The sequence below is a fragment of the Phyllobates terribilis genome, unplaced genomic scaffold, assembly GCF_046119375.1.
Source record: "Phyllobates terribilis strain yellow unplaced genomic scaffold, ASM4611937v1 Scaffold_12__6_contigs__length_324123572, whole genome shotgun sequence".
Taxonomy (NCBI): Eukaryota; Metazoa; Chordata; class Amphibia; order Anura; family Dendrobatidae; genus Phyllobates; species Phyllobates terribilis.
Window position 1 is genome coordinate 253,929,066 of NW_027362772.1, and position 22,226 is coordinate 253,951,291.

At 47.0% G+C, this 22,226-nt stretch overlaps 1 long non-coding RNA gene across 1 annotated transcript in view; it reads right to left on the reverse strand.

The window, feature by feature from the left end:
* The window catches only part of LOC141171576 (uncharacterized), a 158,196-nt gene that overhangs the window by 131,460 nt on the left and 4,510 nt on the right, over window positions 1-22,226 (reverse strand). The window contains exon 2 of the long non-coding RNA XR_012252346.1: window positions 18,152-18,203. This is a non-coding gene — a long non-coding RNA (uncharacterized lncRNA). The remainder of the gene's footprint in view (window positions 1-18,151; window positions 18,204-22,226) is intronic.

Below are 22,226 nucleotides of genomic sequence, written 5' to 3' on the forward strand. Positions count from 1 at the left end.
CACAGGTCTTTGCCAATATTGGTCTTCTCATATGGACCAAAGAAACCTTTTGGATCCATCTAAGCTCCAGAGTCCACTGTGATTGCAACCACTACACCCACTATAATTATTCCTCTGAACCATGGTGTGACACACGACATTTTCTTGCACTGCCTCGTTGAGGCTCGGTGACCGGGAGCACAATGCGGGGCCTCACATGTGTCTGCCTATTCCTAGACACATGTTGATCACACCCAACTTTCTTCTGAGGTTTACTACAGGGTATCCATCTACTAATGCAAAATACAGCAGCAGCGAACCATGGATGCACCGACTAACTAGAGAGCCCACCTAACTTCACTATTTGAGTCTTTGTGGGGGCTATCCACTACCTCTCATAACTCAGGAAACAGTTAACTTGCTTAGTCCTCCAAACTTTTACAGTCCTCAACATTGACATGGTTCTGCCAGAAACTCAACTCTGTTTCTGAACGATGCTTTGAAGTAGTGATGTTGTTAGGCTCTACTGGAGAGGTGGATCCTCTAAGTCTCAGGTCCAAGTGGGCACACGGACCCAGGGCATTGATGCAACAAGAAGGAAAGCATGTGGGAAGTGAGGACTTGCCAAACACAGAAATCTCAGGAGCAGCAGGACAGATGAAGTGGAACCCAGCAGAGATGGAAGTAAATAAAGCACAGAAGGTGGAGCACACCAAGCACAGAGGTCTAGAGTCTCAATCCCAAGACACATGTGTGCATCTTAATAGGCCTTAAATAGGTCTAGAGAGATGAGGTCATTTATCCATGCCGGGCAACTTGCAAAACTTGACGTGGAGCACAACAGTGGGCAGTGGGCCCAGGGGAAGGAAGCGGAGCCCAGGATACTCGAGACAAGTGTGTAACACATGTCATGTCCATGAAGTAATCCCAATTTGATATTTACAGAATTTTCTTTACAGTCCTCTTAACACCAACCGAACAAGATTTGCAGTTCATGGTTGCTCTACTGCTTCAAAAATGAGTACTCTTAGTCTCTTTATGCACACCTGGGTCTACCTTCTAGGTAGTTAGGGGTTATCCTGTTCACAGGACTCCTACCGCCATGCACCACAGTTTTACTTTAGGGTGAGTAGATGGATGGGAAAAATGGATTGAGCTGCTGTGTAGGCATCTGTTGGACTTGAGTGACTGGTTAAATTTATGGACACTGTCTGCAATATGACTTAGAATTGTGGAGCAAAGATTGGTCCCCGGTCACTAGTCATCTCGGGAGCTCTGTTGTAGGACAAGGAGGGTGACACTGCCTTCTCATCAGCTCCTTTTTGGACTGCCATGTACGTACTCTGCTGCTCGCTCTGTCTACTCGGCAATCTTCTGCTGCCGCTGGATCTGATTCCCTTTAGATCTACACCTGCTCTTACTTCAGCGCCATTTAGCTCTCTGATATTTACTTAGACATTATAGTAAGCGACAAATGTAATGGCTCAATGCACACCCCACGAATGAAAGTCGGTGGCTCCTGGGAGGAAACAAGTTAATTTTCTTCCAGCAGCCGCACGTTCAGTAAGATGATCAGGCAGCATTGTAACACTGTTTACCTCCAGATTAGCCCTAAATCCAGGGGCTTAACGGTCACAGTTGCAGAAATCACGACTACGACTGGGCCCGTGCGGGTGAGGGGCCCGCCAGCATAAACTTCAACTGGATGTGCGTCCTCGGACACACATTCACCTGTAGTGTATTGTGGCGCAGCGCTGTAATACATGCTGCCGGCCAATCAGAGGCCAGCAGCTGATGTCGGCGTGCATGTGAATGGGGGAGCATGGCAGTGACATCATGTGCTGAAGTCGATTGCTAAAATCAGTTGCCGGATTCAAAAGAGGTGGCAGGGGAGCGCGGCGGGGGAGCGGAGGGAAGGCGAGTAGAATAATTTATTCTTTTCTATGCATTAAACAACGGCAGAGTGGGTGACATATATACCAAGATGGGGGACATATATACCAGGATGGGGGACATATATACCAGGATGGGGGACACATATATATATGTATATATATATATATATATACCAGGATGAAGCCAGGATGAGGGACATATATATCAGGATGGGGACATACATACCTGGATGGGCCCAGGATGGGGGACATATATACCAGGAAGGAGCCCAAGATGGGGACATTACTACATAATGGGGGAGGAGGTGCAACTTGTATGTCCTTATGGGACTTAGAATGTCACAAGAGCCCATACATCTGACCAGGGCTGTGGAGTCGGTAAGCCAAAGCTCCGACTCCAACTTCTCAATTTCCATGACTCCGACTCCCTCATACATGGCTCATGTTTAAGTGATAAATTTACTGTAGCACAGATTCATCTCAGCTAAAAGTCTACACCCTTAGATCAGGAATAGGACATTTCATAACTTTCCCAAATTCTTATGAAAAAAATATTCCCCACAAACTGCATTGAACTACTGTACCCAATTTATTATATATTTTAGGAGTAGGAGTCGGTCCATTTTATACCGACTCCAATTCCGACTCCGACTCCACCAAAATGGACTCTGTCTCCGACTCCACAGCCCTGCATCTAACCAACATGTGGTGGGGGGAGGGCTTGATCCAAATCTTGCACCGGAGCCCATCGTACTCTAGTTATGCCACTGCCCACATCTGCAGGTAAATAGCATTTTCTGAGGTTATATATTCCCTTCATAGGTTATTCCCAGAATCAAAGTTTATCCCCACACAGCTGTTCTCTGCTTTCTCCACCAGAGAATGAACAGAACGGAGGGCGAGCATGTGCACCTCTGCACTATTCAGATCATAGAGCTCTGCAGATTCCAGTTCCCCGGATCCAGAGGAATTATTTGTAATTTTTGATACTTGCTTCCCGTGCAGATTGAAATGGAATCCCATTCATTCACATTATGCTGCGACATCAGCCGCATACAAAGATATTTGGCTGCGCAACCTGTATCGTGGTCAAAGCCACAATGTAGCTCCAGCGTAAAATTATTATGTATGGAAAGGAATGTGAAGAAGAAAACCTGTGATAGCATCACATCACTATAGCAGGTTTTGCTTTGCATTCAATCCCATGCATGCAAGGAAGCAAGTCCTATGAGAAGGCGCTCTCTAGTGGTTGGATAGAAAATCTCTCGGTAAGGCCCTTTTCACGCTGAGTCTGCAGTGTCCGCCTACCGTATGTGCTTGGAAAGCTCCCAGCGCATACATTAACCCGGTCAATAAGCCCCTATTCACCCGCTAGACGCCAAAAAAGCATCAGACAGGACTAGATCCACTTTTTTTTACAGTAAAGATTAGCACAGCACAAAAATAAGTTAGCCATAAAACTATACCTTTTGATTATATATATATATATATATATATATATATATATATATATATATATATGTATATACAGTGTATATAGAATTTTATTTTTTTAACAATGAGACCCTATAGGTGGCATTGTTCACAGACATCTGTTCAACATACTGTATATTACTATGGGTGATGCCTCCGTTGGCATCTGTTGCAGCCTCCATTTATCATATACATTTCCAGGCATACAGTTAAAACCAGAAGTTTACATACACTATATAAAAGACACATATTCATGTTTTTCTATATATCTGACATGAAATCAGAATAAACCTTTCCCGTTTTAGGTCATTTAGGATTACCATACTTTTTAATATTTTCCAAATGCCAGAATAATGAGAGAGAGAGAATGTTTTAAGGCATTTTTATTACTTACTGCGAAATCAAAAGTTTCCATACATTTCATTAGTATTTGGCACTGTGACGCCTCTACTCAGAAAGCCTGTGTTTTACCCTGGGTGTTGGGGGACTCGGTGTCGGGCCCCGTGTTGAAGAGATGGGATGCAGCCGTGGCCCGGGCCTGACCCGTGCTCAGGGCAGTCACATTAGAAAGAGATGGTGTGGGCTATTCCGGGTTGAGTGGCTGGTTAACGACTACGCCACCTGTGGTGTCTGGTGAAGGATCACCAGCGCCGCTGCAGTCCGCTGAGGCCCGGTGTCATGGCGGCTAAAGTTCTCGCTGCTCCTCACAGGCGGAGCAGGGCCTCAGGGCAGGCAAGACAGGAAGAAGAGGGGGTTGCAGTAGCGCGGGAGTACGGGCACCGCGTCGCGTGGTATGGCGCGTAATGAACAGTCCGGAGGCCATAGGGGTGAACTTCCAAGGCTTTACTCACTCAGATGTGTTAGCGGGAAGGCGACTCCCTGCTCCTCGCGGAGTCCTGCGGCCACCAGGGACGGGGGTCCGACTACCTCCGAGGAAGTCCAGTGTTTGGTAGCGACCCTGCACCAGAGTGTTCCTGTACTACAGACTTCACCCATTCCCGTCTGTGCGTGTGTAGATAGGCCGGGTCTCCCTCTGAGCTCCTCTCAGGTGTAGGGCTTGGGTGGCAATTCCTCTCCATCCGAAGCCCGACGGGATCCTCAGGGCCTAACCGGGCTTTCCCGTCCTGGACGTAGAGTACGAAGTCGGGTGTCGGGGGTCGGTACCCCTCTTGCAGTCGGAATCCCTCTGAATAGATCAGATAGGTGAGGACAGGTGGCGTGTTCCGCTCCGTCTGCATCCTTCCGGGGACCCATTTGCTAGGGAGCCACACTCTAAAGCTCCCGGGCCTTCTTGATCCTGGTCCTCGGCTGAGTTGAGACATTCCTTGTCTGCAACCTACCTCTCGTCCCAAAGATCGGGGTACGAGAGCTGTGTCCCATGCCGGTGCAGGCCCACACAGGATCTGCGCTCCCGGAGGGAAGTCACATTACACACAGTATTTTGACAGCACAGTGACAGCCGACAGACTAGCAAAGGCTAGACTGATGGACCAAAAAGAACCAGCAGAAGAACCGAAGGACCCAGATCAAAGATGGCATTCTATTAAATATGAAATTTGAAGTGTCACTAACTAGTATTCCTCCACCCACACCCACACCACTTTGTGTTCCCCAGTCTCCCTGTAACCAGCGGAGCAGCACCTAGAGCAAACTAGCTCCCTCTGGTGGAAATGTGGTGTTGGATGCAAAAGGCTAGGTCACTACCATCACACCGGCCTTACCTCAGAGGAGGAACACCACACTCCATTGGAGAAGTGCAGCATTCCTGTGGCGGTCGAACCCTCAGGGGCGCCACATTCCCCCCTGGTAAAACACAGCACGTCCGCGGGCTGCAAAGGAAGCAACACCCAGGAAAATTTCTTTTTATATAACAAGTAAAACTATCATCCCTTTATGGGAGGCACATTTCTTGTAACGTTGCATAACCAGATACATAATATAAAAGTACAAAAATATAAAAGTGCAAGAGTACAAAATTATAAAAGTATAAAACATAAATTACGACAAGAGACTTTTGACAATGGCAGCAGACTGGTTAAAAGTGGCGACGGTCAGTTCAGTAGCAAGAGGGACCTGCCCTAAACCCTCTACGTGGGCCCTGGGGTGGCTGCAGGGCATGAAGATCCGGAGCTGGACCCCCACACAAGCCACTCCAGACAGGTTTTGCTTCTGAGGTCTGAGGTAGAAAGAAAGGCACGGTTTTGCATAAAACCAATAGGAAGCACCTAAATAGAAGCATAACTATATACAATGCACAGTCCGCCACCTGCCATAGTCCGCAGGGACCAAAGTCTCTGTAAAACAAAAAAAAACAAAAATAGCAGCTTTCAACTTCAGCTTAAACAACAACAGCAGTCGGTGGCTACTTTAGACTTCAGGCTCTCGTCTTGGGAAAGGCTCATTCCTCCCGACGGAGGCTAGCCGGTCACCTGAGGCTGAGGGCAGGGTGGCGTCGCTCCCAGACACTTTGTGAACGTCCAGGGCGTACCACCCACGCTCCCGCTGGTGGCAAGAGAAAGTCACCGTGTCGCCCGGGAGAAGGTTCCGACCGGGGTGTCCCTTTTTAAGGCGTGGCTCGACGTCCCGCCGGCTGACGAACACATCGTCCTGGAACAGGGGACACCGGATAAACCCCCACCCCGCCTCATGGTGAAATTGGACGATCTGGCCTTCGTACCGGGGACTGGGACGGGTGGCCTCCTGCTGACGCGCCCGCGTCTTTGCAGCCTTGGTCCTAACCTCAAGGCGCTCGCAGCGCTGCTCCCGCCGACGTTGCTCCCGTGCTAGCTGGAAGATCTGACCACTGCACCACTGGCTCCTCTTTCGCGCTTCCGATCGGGTCTCCCGGGGGAAGCCCATTAGGTCGCCCCCCTGGTTTTCCCAGGCCCACTCCTCGGCCTCGGGCCAGGTTACCACTGGTGCAGGTAGCGGGGTGAGAACGGGTTGCTGTGAGTCCTCGATTGACGCGGACCAGTCCGGGTTGGAGCCGGTAGCCTCCTCCGCAGCTTCAGGCACCTCCATTTCCGAGCTTGGGCGGCACCGCAGGTCCCCACCGACGGCTGCCGATTGCAGCTCAGGAGCTAGCGCTTGCTCCCAGGTGACCACGTGGGGGACTATGTACTCCGCCATGAGGTCCAGGATAGTCTCTGTTGGCTCCGCAGCCAGGGCAGGGGTTGCACACTCACCCGCCGCGAGGTCACCCTCGACCTCTGTCTCCGAGTCGACTGGTCCTGGAAACTCTACTCCTCGGCGGCGGTCTCAGATACGCTGCAGCATCTCCTCTTTCCACGGTGCTGTGGCAGCCTCCTGGGCCTCTTTCTGTCTCCTAGCGAGTCCCAGAGCTTCCAAGTGGAGAAACTCAATATCTCCCGGAGTTAACACGCCGCCGCCTTGCTCTCTGCCGGGTGAAGGGCCTGAAACGGTTTCAGTAGTTGCATGGTCTTGCTCCCCAGAGGCATCCATGTCTGCCTCCGTTGACTGCCAAGCTCCGACTGACATGGCCGCACCTTCTTGCTTTGCTTCTTCCTCCTCTTTCGGGGCGGTTCCTGGGCGGAATGCTGACAGGCCCGTCTTCATTCAGCCCATCCAGTTTGACGGGCATTACCCCGCGGACAGTCTCTGATGGAAGGGGCAGTCCACATTTTTGGTGCCAAGCGGGAGCCCAGCCCACGATGGGAGGCGTTCAAAGACAGTCTTTTCACAGCATTATGGCGCCTGTTCTTCTTGGGCGGGCGCCATTTTAAGTGTAAAACAACAGTTCACGGTGTAAGGCACACAGTACCCGATAGCAATGGGCACTCTTCTCCGTTGCTGCGGGCACGATATCCTGCCGACTACGCCAGGTTGTGACGCCTCTACTCAGAAAGCCCGTGATTTACCCTGGGTGTTGGGGGACTCGGTGTCAGGCCCCGTGTTGAAGAGATGGGATGCAGCCGTGGCCCGGGCCCGACCCGTGCTCAGGGCCGTCACATTAGAAAGAGATGGTATGGGCTATTCTGGGTTGAGTGGCTGGTTAACGACTACGCCACCTGTGGTGTCTGGTGAAGGATCACCAGCGCCGCTGAAGTCCGCTGAGGCCCGGGGTTATGGCAGCTAAAGTTCTCGCTGCTCCTCACAGGCGGAGCAGGGCCCCAGGGCAGGCAAGACAGGAAGAAGAGGGGGTTGCAGTAGCGCGGGAGTACGGGCACCGCGTCGCGTGGTATGGCGCGTAATGAACAGTCCGGAGGCCATAGGGGTGAACTTCCAAGGCTTTACTCACTCAGATGTGTTAGCGGGAAGGCGACTTCCTGCTCCTCGCGGAGTCCTGCGGCCACCAGGGACGGGGGTCCAACTACCTCCGAGGAAGTCCAGTGTTTGGTAGCGACTCTGCACCAGAGTGTTCCTGTACTACAGACTTCACCCATTCCCGTCTGTGCGTGTGTAGATAGGCCGGGTCTCCCTCTGAGCTCCTCTCAGGTGTAGGGCTCGGGTGGCAATTCCTCTCCATCCGAAGCCCGACAGGATCCTCAGGGCCTAACCGGGCTTTCCCGTCCTGGACTTAGAGTACGAGGTCGGGTGTCGGGGGCTGGTACCCCTCTTGCAGCCGGAATCCCTCTGAATAGATCAGGTAGGCGAGGACAGGTGGCGTGCTCCGCTACGTCTGCATCCTCCCTGGGACCCATTTGCTAGGGAGCCACACTCTAAAGCTCCCGGGCCTTCTTGATCCTGGTCCTCGGCCGGGTTGAGACATTGCTTGTCTGCAACCTACCTCTTGTCCCAAAGATCGGGGTACGAGAGCTGTGTCCCATGCCGGTGCAGGCCCACACAGGATCTGCGCTCCCGGAGGTAAGTCACATTACACACAGTATTTTGACAGCACAGTGACAGCCGAGAGACTAGCAAAGGCTAGACTGATGGACCAAAAAGAACCAGCAGAAGAACCGAAGGACCAAGATCAAAGATGGCATTCTATTAAATATGAATTTTGAAGTGTCACTAACTAGTGTTCCTCCACCCACACCCACTAACTGGTTCCTACCACTTTGTGTTCCCCAGTCTCCCTGTAACCAGGGGAGCAGCACCTAGTGCAAACTAGCTCCCTCTGGTGGAAATGTGGTGTTGGATGCAAAAGGCTAGGTCACTACCATCACACCGGCCTTACCTCAGAGGAGGAACACCACACTCCATTGGAGAAGTGCAGCATTCCTGTGGCAGTCGAACCCTCAGGGGCACCACAGTACCATTGCCCTTAAACTGAATGGCTTGGGTGAAACGTTTGGGATTTCCTTCCACAAGCTTCTCACAATAGTTGGTCGGAATTTGGGCCTATTCCTCCTGACAAAACTGGTGTAACTGATCCAGGTTTGTTGGTCGCCTTGCTCACAGCCTTTTCAGCTTTGCCCATAAATTTTCAATAGGATTGAGATCAGGGCTTTGTGATGGCCACTCCAAAACATTGACTTTGTTATCCTTAAGCCACTTTGTTACCATTTTGGCAGTATGCTTCGGGTCATTGTCCATTTGGAAGATCCATTTCCGTCCAAGCTTTAACTTCCTGTCTGATGTCTTAACATGTTGCTTCAGTATTGCCACATAATCTTCTTTTCTCATGATGCCATGTATTTTGTGCACCAGTTCCTCCTGCACATAGGCAGGTTATAATGAGGGCAATCTGGGCTACCGCCCGGGGCCCGAGGCTCCTGGGGGGCCCATGGCCAGATTGCACTCATTATATTATGTGCGGCGCCAATGCGGCACATACCGTCAGGCAGAGGCTGGGGGCCCCCGGACCGCTCCAACAGCAGCTACTCTGCTTCTTCTTCGGCCAGGCCAGCACTGAACCTGTTAACTTCCCTGTGTGCTGGCCCGGCCGTGTCACAGCTAGGAGACACGGCCTGTGCGTGGCCGTGTCTGCTAGCATGACATCATGCATGTATAGATGGCAACGTGCGGCCTCCCGCTGCATATAGATGGCACCATGCGGCCTCCTGCTGTGTATAGATGACGCCATGCGGCCTCCTGCTGTGTATAGGAGGACTGTGGCAGCTCATATTGTGTGTAGGGTCTCATACTGTATATAGGGGATGTCAGCATACTTAATTGTGCTCAATATTGTCATACAATTAATGTAAAAAAATAATTATAATTAATATATTAATATTGTGCCAAATTACTTTCAAGTGAACTATCACATGATCTATCACAGGGGATCATGTGACATGTCACATGATACATCAGGTGTGGGTGTGTGTGTGTGGGGGGGGTGCCCGCGTCTTCTAAACTGCCCGGGGCCCTTGCTATTCTTAATCCACCCCTGCTCCTGCAGCAAAACATCCCCACAACATGATGCTGCCACCCCCGTGTTTCACAGTTGGGATGGTGTTCTTAGGCTTCCAAGATGCTCCCTTTTTCCTCCAAATGTAACGATGGTCATTATGCCCAAAAAGTTCAATTTTAGTTTCATCAGACCACAGGACTTGTCTCCAAAAATTAAGAACTTTGTTCCCGTGTGCATTTGCAAACATTAATCTGTTTTTTTTTATGTTTCTTTTGGAGTAATGGCTTCTTCTTGGTAGAGTGGCCTTTCAGCCCATGTTGATACAGTACTCGTTTCACTGTGGATATTGACACAATCTTACCAGCTTCTGCCATCATCTTCACAAGGTCTTTTGCTTTTGCCCTTGGGTTGATATGCACATGTGGGACCAAAGCAAGTTCATATCTGAGACACAGAACCCGTCTTCCTCCTGAGAGGTATGATAGCTGGACATTCCCATCTTGTTGAACAAGGCACCTTCAGGTATTTTGAAATTGTACCCAAGGATGAGCCAGACTTGTGCAAGTCCACAATTATCTTCCTGATATCTTGGCTGATTTCTTTAGAATTTCCCACGATGTTACACAAATAAGAAGTGTTTCACGTGTGCATTAAAATACAAAAATACATCCACAGGTGTGTCTCTAATTAACTCAGATGTTGTAAAAAAAATCAGAAGCTTCCAAACACATGACATCATCATATGGGCAGTCCAGAATTGTTTAAAGCCATAGTAATCTTAGTGTATGTAAACTTTTGACTTTGCAGTAAGTAATAAAAATGCCTTAAAACATTCTCTCTCTTTCATTATTCTGGCATTTGGCAAATATTAAAAATGATGGTAATCCTAATTGACCTAAAACGGGAAAGATTTATTCTGATTTCATGTCAGATATTGAGAAAAACATGCAGATGTGTCTTTTTATATAGTGTATGTAAACTTCTGGTTTCAACTGTATATGTTAAACATGTACTGCAAAAATTCAGTGTGAGAAAAGGGTTAGAGAGATTTTTCTGTCAATAAAAAAGAAATGCTCACATGGCCCGATCAGCAGGGACCCAAGATTTGGACTGGGAAACAGTAGATTGGGGCACCGGAGGTAATAGCAATAAATTAACTATCTTACTTACTATTACAGAACATTTATTCTTTATTGGCTGGAAGCCCCCCTTATTGCTCCTTGCTGTGGGCTGATATCCTGTACTATCTCCCAGATGTTCCTGAGTGGTTTGTGGTGGAAGGTAATTGAGTTCTATCTGACCACAACTTCTGAAGCTCAGGATGGAAGCAGTGACCACAGACACACTTTTCCTTTCTTCTGCTCCTGTGATTCAGAGTGACTTATTATATAATAGGGCTCCACCATGCTTAACGCATTTATAACGTTACAGCTGGGAGGGAAAGACTCTATACGGCTAATAGGTCAAACATGTCAGATCCAGGACTGTGCCAAAATCTTTGTAAATTCTTACGAGATCAGGACTGAATATTATTATATCTAGTTTATGAAGGCAATTATATCTAGCAGTGTCGGACTGGGGTGCCAAGGGCCCACCAGTAACCAACTCCAGGGCCCCACTTTTTACCAAATGCAAATGTGACATTATCCTAAATCACAAGTCTATATAACAATGAATTGGGTAGATTGTTAAATGAATAAGATGCTGCCTTTGTCTGTACATAGTGATTCAAGTCATTCTCTGCTGACAGAGTGCATTTAAAGGGGTTCTCCAGACTTAGGGCTCAAGTCGACAGTCACTCTATGATCACATATTTGCTGTCACATGACTGTCCGTTCCTGGCATCCGAGAATCCTGGTAGCTCACACACTGCTCGCTGTGAGGATTCACAAGTCTGCAGTCCCATAGAGTGACTGCAGACTTTAACTCCAAGCCTGGACATCCCCTTTAAGTATCTCAATTTTTCCTATTAAATAGTTGGTAAGTATGACATCATTGTTGTATACATGGGATGCACTATGGGGCATAACAATTAAGAAGGGACCATTTCCACTGAGATAAAAGTAATGGCTGTGGACAATAGAAGAGCGCGTGGGCAATTGAATCTGGCCATATCATACGTTTTATTGTGGCGTTCTGCGCTCCCTTCTGCTTCTCGGCAGCATCACTTTTGCACTGTATATTATTCCTGTGCTCAGTGTATTTTCCCAGCACTGACACATCATCGAGCCTGCGTGTGACATATTACATGGTTATTCTGAGCTCTGATGTCACAATGGAGATGGTGACTTTTATGTGTGCTCTAATATGATAGATCTATGCTAGATATCACTTTGTGGATTATCACTATACTGCAACATCACTGGTATATCTATGTACTGTGACATCACTGTGTTTATTATCCCTGTACTGTGACATCACTGTGTGTATTATCCCTGTACTGTGACATCACTGTGTTTATTACCCCTGTACTGTGACATCACTGGATTTATTATCCCTGTACTGTGACATCACTGTGTTTATTATCCCTGTACTGTGACATCACTGTGTTTATTATCCCTGTATTGTGACATCACTGTGTTTATTATCCCTGTACTGTGACATCACTGTTTTTATTACCCCTGTACTGTGACATCACTGGATTTATTATCCCTGTACTGTGACATCACTGTGTTTATTACCCCTGTACTGTGACATCACTGTGTTTATTATCCCTGTACTGTGACATCACTGTGTTTATTACCCCTGTACTGTGACATCACTGGATTTATTATCCCTGTACTGTGACATCACTGTTTATTATCCCTGTACTGTGACATCACTGTGTGTATTATCCCTGTACTATGACATCACTGTGTGTATTATCCCTGTACTGTGACATCACTGTGTTTATTATCCCTGTACTGTGACATCACGATGTTTATTATCCATGTACTGTGACATCACTGTGTATATTATCCCTGTACTGTGACAGCACTGTGTGTATTATCCCTGTACTGTGATATCACTGTGTTTATTATCCCTGTACTGTGACATCACTGTGTGTATTATCCCTGTACTCCGACATCGCTGTGTTTATTATCCCTGTACTGTGACATCACTGTTTTTATTACCCCTGTACTGTGACATCACTGGATTTATTATCCCTGTACTGTGACATCACTGGATTTATTATCCCTGTACTGTGACATCACTGTGTTTATTACCCCTGTACTGTGACATCACTGTGTTTATTATCCCTGTACTGTGACATCACGATGTTTATTATCCATGTACTGTGACATCACTGTGTATATTATCCCTGTACTGTGACAGCACTGTGTGTATTATCCCTGTACTGTGATATCACTGTGTTTATTATCCCTGTACTGTGACATCACTGTGTGTATTATCCCTGTACTCCGACATCGCTGTGTTTATTATCCCTGTACTGTGACAGCACTGTGTGTATTATCCCTGTACTGTGACATCACTGTGTTTATTATCCCTGTACTGTGACATCACTGTGTGTATTATCCCTGTACTGTGACATCACTGTGTGTATTATCCCTGTACTGTGACATCAGTGTTCACATTAATCACACTATTATGACATCACTGTGTGCATTATCTCTGTATTGTGACATCACTGTGTGCATTATCCCTATGCTAAAACATCTGTGTATTTAACCTGTCATCACTGTGTTTATTATCCCTGTACTGTGACATCACGATGTTTATTATCCCTGTACTGTGACATCACGATGTTTATTATCCCTGTACTGTGACATCACTGTGTATATTATCCCTGTACTGTGACAGCACTGTGTGTATTATCCCTGTACTGTGACATCACTGTGTTTATTATCCCTGTACTGTGACATCACAGTGTGTATTATTCCTGTACTGTGACATCAGTGTTCACATTAATCACACTATTATGACATCACTGTGTGCATTATCTCTGTATTGTGACATCACTGTGTGCATTATCCCTATGCTAAAACATCTGTGTATTTAACCTGTCATATGACATCACTGTGCAAATTATCCCACCACTGTGACATCACTGTGTGTATTATCTCTGCATTGTGACATCACTGTGTGTATTATCTCTGCATTGTGACATCACTGTGTGCATTATCTCTGCATTGTGACATCACTGTGTGCATTATCCCTATGCTAGAATATCTATGTATATTAACCCTGTCCTATGACATCACTGTGCAAATAATCCCACTACTGTGACATCACTGTGTGCATTATCCTTGTTCATAATGGAGGCCAAAATAATCACATCTTTTCACGTTCTGAACTAGCAGCTGCTGAAGTTTTGCTCTGTCCCCATTCTTGCAGCTACTGACATAATGATGGCATTAGCCGTGGCTCTATGGCACATCTTCATTTACTTTTCCTTTAAAACCCTTCTTAATGAGCATTAGTAAATGGCGCTGAGCTGACATACCAGACACAGCCCGTGGCCAAGAACTGCCCTGTTTCTAGGATGAAAAAAAAAAAGCAAATACATTTTTTGGATTCTGCACAAACCCTTTTAATTCCTTTTTTTTTCCTTCTTCAAAAGGGAGGTAAATAAATATTTGTGGCAATTTCTTGCCTGAGAAATCTCTTTCAACCGCCACCATCTTCTTGCAAGCACCATAAATTATGCAGAAGCAACTGCGCCTTGAACATACATGCTCCTTAATAGACGAGCTCCAACCCTTAATCCCTAAAGGAGGCTAAACGTCGTTCCAATACACGATACACAAACCTAATATATCATGCCGCAGCTCCTGTTCCCAAGGGAACTGGAGAAAATAAAAGTGACCCCGGTATAAAGAGTCGCCGATGTGAGGTGTCATTCCTAATTGGCACTCAGCTATTGTGCGGCCGAGCGGCACGTCTACAGATGGTGGCAATGCTCCGTGCATCTCTAGATATGGATGCCCTGGTGGGTAATGAATCAGGACAAAATAAACAGTTTTGTGCATGCACCAGCACACCCCGCCACATATCATAATATAGCCTGGAGATCGGCTACGTATCTCAATAGGTGCACATGTCATCGCCATCACAATTACCGGAATGGGTTCGATCATTACAAGTGGTCGCCTATGTCTCTGCCATGGATGGCTTCAGTGCATAAAGCTGCTCGTAGGCTCCTCCTGTTGATTCTAGCTGCCAATTAATGCATCAAAGTCTGGCATCTCAGCAGGGGGCAGTGCAATACGATGGGAGGGGTGGGGAGATGCGCTCTTGTGATCTTGCCATTTCCCTCACATCCTCAACTTATACATTCTCTCTGGCTGGAATCGAATCTATTGAAGTTGTCTCCACAGTGACAGTGGCACCTGCGTATTGTTCGCGCGGCACAAGAACACGCCAGGATTCTGCATCTGAAGTCGCTTGTCCTCGAAAATGCTTTGTTCTTCCGGATCCTTATGTGAAAGATGCACAATGGGATCCGTGGGTGATGTCTGACTGTCACAGTTTGCAATTCCACATGGTAAAAAATATATTTTTTTTCTGTCCAAGATGTAAGAAGGAGATACAAATATAGCCAAGCCAGACGGAGCCATGTTGCAGCATTCAATGTTTATGCCAAGGTCCTTTTTATTCAAGGGACCAAAGACCTGACAAAAAAAAATCCTACATTGCAAAATACAAATTTAATATTGTAAGGATTAATGCATTGACTTGCTCTGGATTCGGGTGACCATCCAATACCAACATTACATGGCACATGCCATTATCAGTGCAGCATGGCACTGTGTCACTTACATTGTTGCTTCTGACACTGAGTCACTACTCACAAACAAGCTGTGAGACAGGATAGTCAGGAGGTCAAATACCAGGAGGGCTTGTAGTACAGAGGGGCAAGACAAAGGAGTGGTCAAGAAACAGTCCGGAGTCCATTGCCAAGAGGGTACATCAAGATAAGGGGATAAGACAAACGGATAGTCAGAGGCCAAGTCCGGAGTCAGGTACCTGAGGTCAGAGAGCATCAAAAGCAAAAGGGATAACACATACAACTAGTCACGACAAATCCTAGGTCCGGCAACAAGATCAGGGAATCAGATACAGAGCAATGCACACACCTAACAAAGCAAAGCCACAGCTCACAACGGTCTGCTCATAGCTAGCCAGCTAAATTACTCAGGAAGTATTGCACCCAAAATCTGCTTAAGGTTGTGCTGCTATCTGTCTTTTTTATTTAGCCAGCTAAATAGCTAACAAATAATCAAGCATGGGGCCAGCTGGAGGAACGCCCACAGGCTGGGCCAGATTGAGCAGCAGGGCTATCAATCAAAATGCTGACAGCCCAACGTGCCCCAGCATCAGACTGGATGACTAGGCTGTCACTCGCAATACTGACAATCCAGCACACTCCAGATCCTAAAGGGCGGCTGAGCTGTCACTCAAAGCGTCCCTAGGTCACAGTGAGTAATGAAACCGTGACACTGATGAGGAGCAAGTTCCCTGAAACAGCTGTCTGGCTCATATCTGCAGTCATGTTAGAAGGCTTGTTAAAGGGTCAGACATTGAGGGTGGCTACTAGAGAAGAGCGAATCAAACCGTAGGATCCTGGTCTGGTGGCCACCTCAGCAGTCTGTGGATGACCTACCGGCATTCCTGGTACCTGTCTTGATTCATAGGCCTGGTGAGATGTCAACAATGATGTTGTACTGGACCTACAAATCAGAAGAGGCGCCGGGAATGCCAGCAGGTAGGAGGAGGTTTGAAGGGCTCCCATTCGGTGGACACGGAATATTGACTCGGCCACTAAACCAGAGTCCTGTGAATTTATTTGTCATTCTCTAGTAGCTAGCTTCACCAGATGGCATTTCAGAACGAATTTGCCTACTTTTTCCAATGGAGCATTGCCAATAAGACTCCATATGCAATTTGCAAAATGTTGCTATATGTTTTCTACCCTAACTTAAATAGAACCTGTCAACTGGAAAATGCCATTCATATCAATGCTATAGATCAGGAGGAACTGAATAGATTGATCTATGGATTTATGGCAATGTTTAGTATACCTAAAAATGTATTGTTTATAATGCCTAGGAGTCCAGAGGGCGGTCTCGCTCAATAATTGATATCCTTCCACTGTACATACAGTAGATAGATGTCAATCATTGATTAGGACTGCCCACTGGACTCTTCAGCTTAGATTTGACAGGGATATAAGAAGAAAAGTTTTACTGAATCTCTGCTACAAAACTACATATGAATTTGCTCAATTTATTCTGTCCTATACCCTGCTACCTGCAGATCAAAATATCTAATATGACAAGCCCCATGACTCCATTCTGTACAGTAATGCTGCTAGTCCAGGTTGCAAGCACCAGCCAGTAAGTGGCTCCTGCTAGATATATTCTAATTACTTAATACTAATAATAGTAAACTGGTCCTACAGATGGAAAAAAACTAGACTAGGTTCATATCTGCACACAGGAGCAGAAAAAAATGGAATTTAATGTTTTCTATTACATGAATGACAACGGCACCCAATGTACCCCAAGGACTTTAATGGAGACCGTTGGGCGTTTCCTACTTTCTATGCAAATTGCCTCTTCAGATAGAAAGAGGACTTGTACTTTATAGCGCCACCTATTGGAAGCAGTGATCCTACAAGTCACAATCGATCCTTTAATGAGTCTTGCAATATGACTTAGGATAAAAGCCAAATCAGAATCTCAATTTGAAGACACTGTGTTTCGGGCTGTTGGCCCTCGTCAGTGCAAAGTATGAGAATTGATTTGGCTAGGTGAGAGGCTCTGGATTGGGGTATAAGGGGTAACGTTTCTCCTTGTAAAGAGTGACATACCGGCCCAGGCATTCCAAGGTAAGGAGGCTTATTCGCCGTGCAATGCTCCTCTGGGAAATTTCATATGCAAATTGCCTGTTCAGCGAGAAAGAGGACTTGAACTCTATAGCGCCACCTATTGGAAACAGCAATCCTACAAGACACAATCAACCCTTTAACGAGTCGTGCAATATGACTTAGGATAATTGCCAAATCAGAATCTCAATGCACATGCATTCCATGCATTCTTCGCAAAGTCTGTTGTTCCTAACCAAGCCTCCAAATTCTAAGGGGCAAACAGGAGTCATCAGATTTCTTTATGACATTATTGTCAAGGTTGAAAAATATAAACTATTTCTTCTAAATCAGAAGGAACAGTAAGGTAACACATTTTATCCCATGGAAAAGGGTGGGGTGTGAATAGGAAATTAAGGATACATTCACACGTAGCCGATTTGCTGTTTTGATTCTGCGACTTCCATTTTCTGAATGGAGTAGTTTTGGAGGAAAGAGCATACACTGTTGCAGAAATTTCTTTTACTAATCTGCAAAGTGTAAATGTATCCTAATGAGAATCTAGAAATAAGCATGCAATAAAAGTCTGAAAATAATACAGCAATCAGTACAATACCCAATCATGTAAAAAAAAAACAAAAAAAACAGGCAAACATGTGAAAAATCCACGATACTCGAGAGCAGGATAATTGCAAGTAACATGTATTGTTTTGTCATAGTTTGGATCAGATACAAACTTACAGGATGCTGCAGTTTTCCAAGACCCCCATTACCCTCTTTGCGGAAATGGCATCTGCTGGGAGAGAAGACAGAGAGGTGAGACAAAGGTGTAGTCAGGACACAGTCCGGGGTCAGAATTCCAAGAAGATAGCAGATCATGACAAAAGGGCTAGGCAAACGGATGGTCATAAGTAGTGTTGAGCATTCCGATACTGTAATATCGGGTATCGGCCGATATTCGCGGTATCGGAATTCCGATACTTAATTCCGATACTTTTACAATATCGAATACCGGAATCGGAAGTTCCCATAATGCCTGCGCTCTGCAGTGTCTGTGAAGGATGACAAGTTGGATGGCAGCGCGATCCAGCCTGTCATCAGAATGCCATCCCAGCGGGGGAGAATTCTCCTGATTGTTTAAAAGCCGGCGGGCGGTAAAAAGCCGCCGGCTTTTAAACAATCACACAGCCCCATACTGCTTCCCCGCAGCCTCCCACCCCGATCCTCCGCTCCCCTCGCCACCTCCAATCCCAATCGTAAATTAGGACCGGGCGGGGAGCGCAGCACCAAGGAGCGAAGGACCTGGGCGGGGAAGCCGGCAGTGAAAAGACTTCACCGCCGGCTTTCCCGTTCTGTGCTGCGCTTTCCCGCCGGTTATTTCAAATGAACAGCTGAGGTATCAGCTGATGCCGATCAGCTGTTCATTTGAAGTAGCAGCGGTGCCCTCAGAGGGTTCATGTGAGTTCATGCTTGACTGCATGAACTCACATGAACTTTCCCACGGCCGCACAGGTCAGCCTCACCTCCCAGACCCGTCTGATTAGTGTGTGTGCGGGTGTGTGTGCGGGGTGTGTGTGCGGGGTGTGTGTGCGGGGTGTGTGTGCGGGGTGTGTGTGCGGGGTGTCTGTGCGATGTTTGTGCGGGTGTGCGCGGTGTCTGTGCGTGCAGGCAGACATAGGCCGATGTGACACTACTACTCCCATCGGCCTATGTCTGTCCCCCGTCCACTCGTGCCAGCAGGATCAGCTCGATGGGAGCAGTAGTTCCCATCAGCCTGATCCTGCTATTTAAATTGCCCTACTGTGCCCCAATAAATTTTAAATACATGTCATTGGTGGCCAGTGGTTACCTACAATAAATTAGTTCATACATTACCTGTCCCCGCCGATCGCCACCTAAAATAAAGTAAAAAATAAAAAACTACACCTATACTCACCTAGACACCTAATTCCCCGAAACCATCGATCTCCTGTAATAAATTATAAAATAATAAACCACAACCTTATCCTTACCCCTCCGTAGTAGTCCACGAGTGTCCCACGAAGATCTCCAGTTCAGAGCAGCCACATAGAATGTGACCGCTCTGAACCGCTGCCGCCGCTAGAATGACGGGGCCGTAAGGGTTCACCGGAGTTCAGGCAGCGCTGCTCCGGTTAGCTCCTTTACGGCCCTGCTGTATCGTGAGAAATTCCCACGGTACAGCAGTGCCGTAAAGGGGCTTCGCCCTATTTTTGTGCCCAGCCAGGTACAACTAGGCAGCTGGGGGCTGGAATCCACAGCGCAGGGAGACCAAAGCTTTCTGGGCCACCCCCGCTGCAAATTGCAGTCCGCAGCCACCCCAGAAAATGGCGCGTTCATAGAAGCGCCATCTTCTGGCGCTGTACCCAACTCATCCAGGGCCCTGGTGCGGTGGCTCACTGGGTAATAAAGGGGTTAAGGCCAGCTTGGCATTATCAGCTGGCCCTAAGCCCGAAATTCATGGGGTCACGCCAATATTAGACATGACCACCATGAATTTCTAGTAAAGTATTTAAAAAAACACAACACCCAGAATAAAGTCCTTTAATTGAAATAAACACACAATTCTTTATTGTTCTAAATTAAACCATACTTACCGTCACGCCCATTCCAGCTGAAGCCAACGATCTCCTGAAATAAAAGAAAAATAATAAAGCAACCTCATCCTTACCTTTCCATGGCTCCCACGACAGCTTCAGCTCTGCTACATCGAGATGACAGGCTGGACCGCAGCAGAACGCTGCCATCCAGCCTGTCATCCCGCAGACACTGAGAAGCGCAGGCATACTTCCACTCCTCAGTGTCTGGCTGTGACGGCATAAAGATGAGCCGAGGTCATGTCCAATGAACTCAGCTCACCTCATGCACGTCACTGACAGCGTGGGAAAATTCTCCTGCACTCAGCGCTTCAGCGTGAGAATTCTCCCACGCTGTCAGTGACATACATGAGGTGAGGTCATGTCCAATGAACTCAGCTCACCTCATGCACGTCACTGACAGCGTGGGAAAATTCTCACGCTGAAGTGCTGAGTGCAGGAGAATTTTCCCACGCTGTCAGTGACGTGCATGAGGTGAGGTCATGTCCAATGAACTCAGCTCACCTCATGCACGTCACTGACAGCGTGGGAAAATTCTCCTGCACTCAGCACTTCAGCGTGAGAATTTTCCCACGCTGTCAGTGACGTGCATGAGGTGAGCTGAGTTCATTGGACATGACCTCACCTCATGTATGTCACTGACAGTGTGGGAGAATTCTCATGCTGAAGCGCTGAGTGCAGGAGAATTTTCCCACGCTGTCAGTGACGTGCATGAGGTGAGCCGAGTTCATTGGACATGAACTCGGCTCATCTGGATGACGTCACAGAGAGACACTGAGGAGCGCAAGCATGCCTGCGCTTCTCAGTGTCTGCGGGATGACAGGCGGGATGGCAGCGTTCTGCTGCGGTCCAGCCTGTCATCTCGATGTAGCAGAGCTGAAGCTGTCGTGGGAACCATGGAAAGGTAAGGATGAGGTTGCTTTATTATTTTTCTTTTATTGCAGGAGATCGTTGGCTTCAGCTGGAATGGGCGTGATGGTAAGTATGGTTTAATTTAGAACAATAAAGAATTGTGTGTTTATTTCAATTAAAGGACTTTATTCTGGGTGTTTGTGTTTTTCTTTAACTTTGACTATGGGGTTAGTAATGGGGGTGTCTTATAGACGCCTCTCCATTACTAACCTGGGCTTGATGTCAGCTGGCATTATAAGCTGACAACAACCCCAGCCCTATTACCCCACTGCCACCGCTACAGGGCAGTGGGAAGAGCGAGGCTAAGTGCCAGAATTGGCGCATCCTATGGATGCGCCATTTCTGGGGCGGATGACGGCTGGTGTTTCTAGCCTGGGAGGGGGCCAATATTCATGGCACCCTTCCTGGGCTATTAAAATCAGCCCCCAGCTGTCTGCCTAGCCTTTGCTAGCTATTAAATTAGGGGGGGCCCCACGTTATTTTTTTGGGGGGGTTCCCCCATTTTAATAGCTAGTAAAGGCTAGGTATTCAGCTGGGGGCTGATATTAGTTGCCTGGGAAGCTCCGTGGGTATTACCCCCTTCCCAGGCTTCAAACATTTGCCCCAGCTGTCTGCTTAACCTCCGCTAGAGCCTAAAATTAAGGGGAACCCCACGCCAATTTTTTTTAAAATAAATCCTTTATTTTAACACTAAATGACAAGTACAGTAATCAACACTGTCACTGTACTTCATATATATGTGACTGACATGTTTCTATCTATCTAATCTATGTGTGATTCTCTTTTCTTTCTATTCTAAATTGTCGGGTACCGCTGCTGAATTGCCAGCCGGCTTTCTTAAAGAGACGGTGCACGAAAACACTAATATTTTTTTAAATAAATCCTTTACACTAAATGACAAGTACAGTAAGCAACACTGTCACTGTACTTCATAGATATGTGACTGACATGTTTCTATCTATCTAATCTATGTGTGAAGCTCTATTCTGTCTGTTATAAATTGTCGGGTACCGCTGCTGAATTGCCGGCCGGCTTTTTTAAAGAGACGGTGCACGAAAACACTAATATTTTTTAAAATAAATCCTTTACACTAAATGACAAGTACAGTAAGCAACACTGTCACTGTACTTCATATATATGTGACTGACATGTTTCTATCTATCTAATCTATGTGTGAAGCTCTATTCTTTCTGTTGTAAATTGTCGGGTACCGGTGTATGCCGCTGATGAATTGCCGGCTTTTCATGTCATTCTACATTATTCTTAGTTGTTTTACTTCATGTAGAATT